Below are 6126 nucleotides of genomic sequence, written 5' to 3' on the forward strand. Positions count from 1 at the left end.
GTTCCGGTTGAGATCGAGCAAGGATTCGTCCTCTGCTATGCGGCGATCGTGGAGGTTTCACTTAATCGTCTCGAATACGACGCGGAATCCATGAACTAGGATTCCGGCGTCAACCCGGAAGATGTGGGCTCATCCTCTGGGGATAGTCGAGGAGCTTTAGACATGGCTTCCTCGACTCCCATCGATGATGGAAGCGAACCGGATAGTCTGATGGCGGACTTCGAGGACCGGTTTGATTTTGCACATGGACTTGATGACTTTGGCTATAACAGGGACGAGTTTGAGGTTTTCCTGGTATGTTCTTTTGAGAACGAGGAACTTCCCTCATCAGCAGGGGCAGTTGGTGTTCCCCGGGTGGATCTTGCTCACCTGTCGTCAGTCCAACATGAACAGCTTGTCCAGGTACTTGATCGTTACCCGGATCTGTTCAACGAAGGGCTGCCTCCAGGTGTGGTGCCACACATGAAGCATAAAATCAAAACCACGGACGACCAACCCGTCCATGTGAAACAGTGGCGCCTCCCGGAGAGTACACGGCAGTACATCCGTACGGAGTGCGACAAGATGCTTGCAAACGGGATGATCGAGCTTTCTTGCTCACCATGGCTCTCTCCTGTTGTGCTAGTGAAAAAGAAGGATGGTTCGACACGCTTTTGCGTTGACTACCGTGCTTTGAACGCGAAAACAGTTTCAGATGCGTATCCCATACCCAGGATGGACGCTGCCATTGATCAGCTGGCAGGTAAGTCTTGGTTTAGTGTCCTCGACGCTAAAAGCGCATACTGGACTGTTGAGGTCGATGAGAGGGACCAAGAAAAGACAGCTTTCTCGGACGGCGCCCGTCTGTTTCAGTTTTCGCGTATGCCCTTTGGATTGACGACGGCCCCGTCAACTTTTCAGAGGGCTATCGCCGCCGTTCTCAACCCGGTGTTGGGCCACCATGCGCTGGCATATCTTGACGATGTCGTAATATACAGTGCAGGGTTTGAGCAGCACCTATCTCACCTCGATGCCGTGTTGCAGTTGGTCGCTGGAGCAGGGTTCAGGCTTAAAAGTGTCGGTCGCTTCGCGACCGACACTTTTCGTTTTCTTGGCCACTTGATTACGCCGAACGGTGTTTTGCCTGACCCTGACAAGGTTACAGTGATACGAGCCATAAAGACACCACGCAACCAACGGCACGTTCACCAGTTCTTGGGGCAACTGTTTTTCTTTTTTTTCGCAGGCACGTGCCCAATTATGCACGGGTCGCATCTCCTTTGATTCGGCTCCTGAAAAAAGATACAAAATTTTCATGGGGCAAACCTCAGCAGGAGGCTTTTGAATGGCTTAAGCAGGCGCTTGCCACCGCGCCTTGCTTGATCCAACCAAATTTTGAAAAGCCCTTTGAGCTTCACACCGATGCTTCGGGCACGGCGATCGGTGCTTGCCTTATGCAGGTACCCGACCATCGATCTGGAAGCCCTCGCTGTTGTCGAGAGCACTAGGCATTATCACCCTTACCTTTATGGGAGACGATTCCGTATCTTTACAGATCACAGGCCGTTGGTATCAGTCTTCCGCAAACCAACTGCCTCGGTAAGGATGACGCGATGGGCTCACGAACTGACATTTTACGACTTCAAGCTTCTTTATAAGCCGGGTCGAGTCCACCACGTCCCTGACTTGCTCAGTCGTCAGATCGCAGCCATTGCTGACCTTGATAGCCCCTTGCTGCAACCAGACTTGGTGGAGCGTCATCAGAGAGATGATCCCCTTTGGCAACAGCTCATAGAGTATCTGGAGGAAGGCCGCCTGCCGCCGAGGCGTATCCCTCTTCCCCTAGACCAATTCGAACTTCGGGACCGAGTCTTATATCATGTCAAGTCCAATAATGAACGAGCCATGCTTCAGCTCGTAATCCCAGGGTCGCTGTGCGGCGCTGCTTTGGATGTGGTCCATGCCGTACCGTCCGCCGGACATCAGGGCGTCCACAGGACGTATCAGTGGCTAAGGGATCATTTTTACTTTCCCGGGATGTTGGCCGCATCCCGGAGATATGTCACATCATGTACGGCATGTCAACGGAGGAAGGGGGCGATCGCCCGAACTCCCCTACAGTCCATGCCGGACGTCGCGGAGCCCTTCGAGCGGGTGTCCGTGGATATCCTCACTCTTACCCCTTCGGCGCGTGGAAACAAATACGTCCTTGTGCTGATTGACCATCTTACCCGGTTTGTCGAGCTGTTCCCGTTGGCATCGAAGGACGCCCAAACCGTAGCAGACGTGTTTCTTGCGGAATTCGTTACTCGGTACGGTCCCCCGCGGACCCTATTATCAGATAACGGCCTTGAATTCCGCAATCGTCTCCTTTCCGACATCTGTCATCACCTCCAGGTGAAGTCGCTCTTCACCACAGTCTACCATCCGCAAGCCAACGGTATGGTGGAGAGGGTGAATCGGGTGGTCAAGGACGCCCTGAGCACGCTCCAAATGGATGATCCTGATTGTTGGGACGATTTATTACCGTATGTGAGGTTTGCCATCAATTCCTCCATACACCAGAGCGTAAACGACGTCCCTTTGTACCTTCTCACAGATCGGGACAGTCATTTTCCGCTCGTGGGATCAAACCACGTAATCTATGCCAAAGGGGCCTTGCCCTCATTAAGGTCAAAACTCCGAGCAGTTGGTGAGGCCGCCCGAAAGGCTCGTGAGCGTTGGACCGCCGATCACGATCGAAGGCGGCGGGCTCGACCGCGGGAGTATAACGAAGGGGATCTGGTCTTTGTACATCGCAGCGTTATCCTACACCCCAGTCACGGAACCAGACCCCTGGGTCCCCGATGGTTAGGGCCGGTCCGGGTCTTGAAAAAGCTCGGGCCCGTGGCTTATGTGGTGAGGAGACCAAATTCAGATGGGCAGGAAGTCACCTTGCACCCAAATAAATTTAAAGCAATTCGGGTCACTGCGGAATTCGTCCCTCCTTTCTTTCAAACTTTCCCCGTTTGGACGGCACAGCCCCTCCGGACCTGGAATCGGACATGGGACCTTTACAAGATCCCGGTGCTGATAACCTCTTGGATTCGGAATCCTCGGCCCCGTCATCGGAGGGGGTAGACGATTAACCATGGGACCCTGGGTCTGACTGGGACTGTAAAATTTAAGTTACCCCTAAAATAACAATTACATAAATAAAGACTTTGAACAAAACAATCGTGTAAAGTGCAGTGTACACTTCAACTGAAATTTAACATTTTGTTAATTGTGTAATGTAAAAATAAAACGTTTCATAAAGACAAACAATTACATAAATTAATAGTATTGTTTATTTTACATAATTATGTTGGTACTTTTACATAATCATCATAGCTATGTAATATGTATTTTCATTCCAAAATAAAGTTGGTTTCGACTGAATACGCTTCTTCTTGATTCCTCACAATTGGTGACCCCTATACTCGGACCATGTTGCTGAAGACAACTCCTAGTGAAGCGAAAGGAAACGCCGAAACTCCTTCCATCCACGCCGTAGCAGTGAAGCTGTCCCCCTTTTGCCCACAAGAAGCTACATCCTGGTTCCGGCGGGCAGAAATCCAGTTTCACCTGAGAAGAGTCACAGACCCCCGAACGAAGGCAGACTATGTGTTGGAGGCAATCCCCGAGCAGTTATTCCCTCGTGTTGCCGCATGGCTGGACAACCAGGACCAGAACCAAGACGTCGAATATGAAAACTTGAAGAGTTACCTTCTACAAGAGTTCACTCTCTCCGTCAGCACCCGTGCCCAAAAGCTCCCGAGTCTTCCCCATATACCTCTGGGAGACAACAGCACATGCAGCATGGAACGAGATGCAGGCTCTCACTACACTCCCTGACCTCGACCCTACAACCAACAAACCAAGGCGTGTGGACTTGATGCAGGAGCTGTGGCTGCAGCGCCTTCCCCCCTCTGTAAGATCTGCCCTGCATGAAGCCGATGACAGTCCCATAAACGATCTCATAAAGAAGGCAGACAATCTCATCAATGCTGCTAACAAGCGACGTCCCAACTCACAGGTAAGACACTACAAAGCTCGAAGTGCCTCTTCCCAACCATCACATGGATTTTGTTATTACCACTACAGGTTTGGAGCAAGGGCCCACAAGTGCCTACCTGGATGCCATTGGCCAAAAAAACGTGTAATGGGGCTACCACTCCCCGCTAAGGTGGCAACCCAGAACCCGAGATGCGGGAACATCAACGCACTTGACAACTCAGCATCGGGCTTCTTTATTACGGACTCCCTATCTGGTCGCAAATTCCTCGTGGATACAGGCGCATTCCGTTCTCTGTTCCCAGCCACAGCAGAAAACAAAACTCGTTCCTGGACACGACCATCAAATGTCAAACTTGTTGCAGCCAATGGAAGGCCCATCCCAATGTACGGTATCCAGACTATACCCATTCAAGCCGCCGGACGCAGCTTCACTTGGGACTTCATCATTGCTGATGTTAAGACACCTCTTCTGGGAGCAGACTTCCTCGGGCACCACGGACTATTCGTTGATGTCGCCAATCGTAGACTATTGGATGTAACAACCTTCTGCTCTACACCCCTAGGTTCCAATCATCAGTACACAGAAATCTGCACTGTGAGAGCAGATACCCCTTACGACAGCCTCTGCAAAGAGTACCCAGACATTTTTCGACCAGAACTCCGTCAGCAGCCTGGACAGCCAGCCAAACATGGAATATTCCATGACATCAAAACGACAGGCCCTCCGGTACACTCAAAATTCAGGCGTTTATCTCCAGAGAAGCTTCAAGCAGCTAAACAAGCTTACTCCGAAATGGCTCGGATGGGCATCTGTCAAAAGGCATCAAGTCCCTGGGCATCTCCTCTGCATCTTGTGCAGAAACCCGAAGGCACCTGGCGACCATGTGGTGACTATAGGCGTCTTAACCTGATCACAGAACCAGACCACTATCCTCTTCCCAATATGGCGGACCTAACCTCTAACCTTCATGGTGCCAAGGTTTTCTATAAACTCGACTTCCTGAAAGGCTACTTTCAAGTACCAGTATACCCTGAAGACACCCAAAACAGCAGTCATTACACCTTATAGCACTTACACCTTTAATTTTTCCACATTTGGCCTACGAAATTCAGGGGCTACCTTCGAACGCATGATGGATGGCATTCTCGGAGACTTTCCCTTTTGCGCCTGCTATGTTGATGATATCCTCATCTTCTCAGGAGACCCCAACGAACATCTCCAACACTTACGGGTCGTGTTAAAACGACTCCATAATAACGGCCTGGTGGTGCGTCAAGACAAATGTCAATTTGGTGCCACATCCATGGAATTTCTCGGGCACAAGATTTCGCCAACAGGCGTCTCACCCCTTCCAAGTAAGATAGACGCAGTTTCACGATTTCCCCCACCAACCACTATCAAAGGACTCCAAGAATTTGTCGGCATGGTAAATTACTACCATCGTTTCCTTTCAAAGATTGCACACATCATGGAACCACTTTACAACTCCCTTGCCGGCAAACCAAAGAAATTGGAGTGGGGACCTGAGCAACAAAAAGCGTTCGAGACCACCAAGATTGCCCTTGCATCAGCTACAACTCTCACCTTCACCACACCAGGCATTCCACTTACCCTTACCACAGACGCAAGCTCCATTGCTGTTGGGGCAGTCGTTGAACAGACCATAAGGGGTAAGACACATCCTCTTGGTTTTTTCAGCAGAAAGCTACGTCAAGCAGAGGTGAGATACAGCACTTTCGACCGCGAACTACTCGCTGTTTATCTTGCGGTGCGTCACTTTAAACATCTCTTAGAAGGCAGCGCATTCACCATCCTCACAGATCACCAGCCACTGGTACATGCTTTTTCCAAACCTGGTGATGCTTGGTCGGACAGACAACAGCGGCAACTCTCCAGCATCGCCGAGTTTGGCTGCTCTATCAAATATACACCAGGGAGTATGAATCCTGTAGCTGACGCACTATCAAGGGTGGAAATAAACTCTATAAACCTCGGAATTGACTACAATGAAGTAGCAGCAGCCCAAAAAGATGACCCAGAGACTACAGAATACCACACAGCCATCACCAGCCTGCAGTGGAAAGATGTTCATATTGGAGGCGAAGGCC

The 6126-nt window shown here is 50.6% G+C and overlaps 1 pseudogene; it reads left to right on the top strand.

The window, feature by feature from the left end:
- The first annotated feature begins 3447 nt into the window (after positions 1 to 3447).
- On the top strand, positions 3448 to 5086 carry LOC138867505 (uncharacterized; annotated as a pseudogene).
- Positions 5087 to 6126: the final 1040 nt, after the last annotated feature.

This window comes from Penaeus vannamei, chromosome 30, assembly GCF_042767895.1.
Source record: "Penaeus vannamei isolate JL-2024 chromosome 30, ASM4276789v1, whole genome shotgun sequence".
In the NCBI taxonomy this organism is placed as follows: Eukaryota; Metazoa; Arthropoda; class Malacostraca; order Decapoda; family Penaeidae; genus Penaeus; species Penaeus vannamei.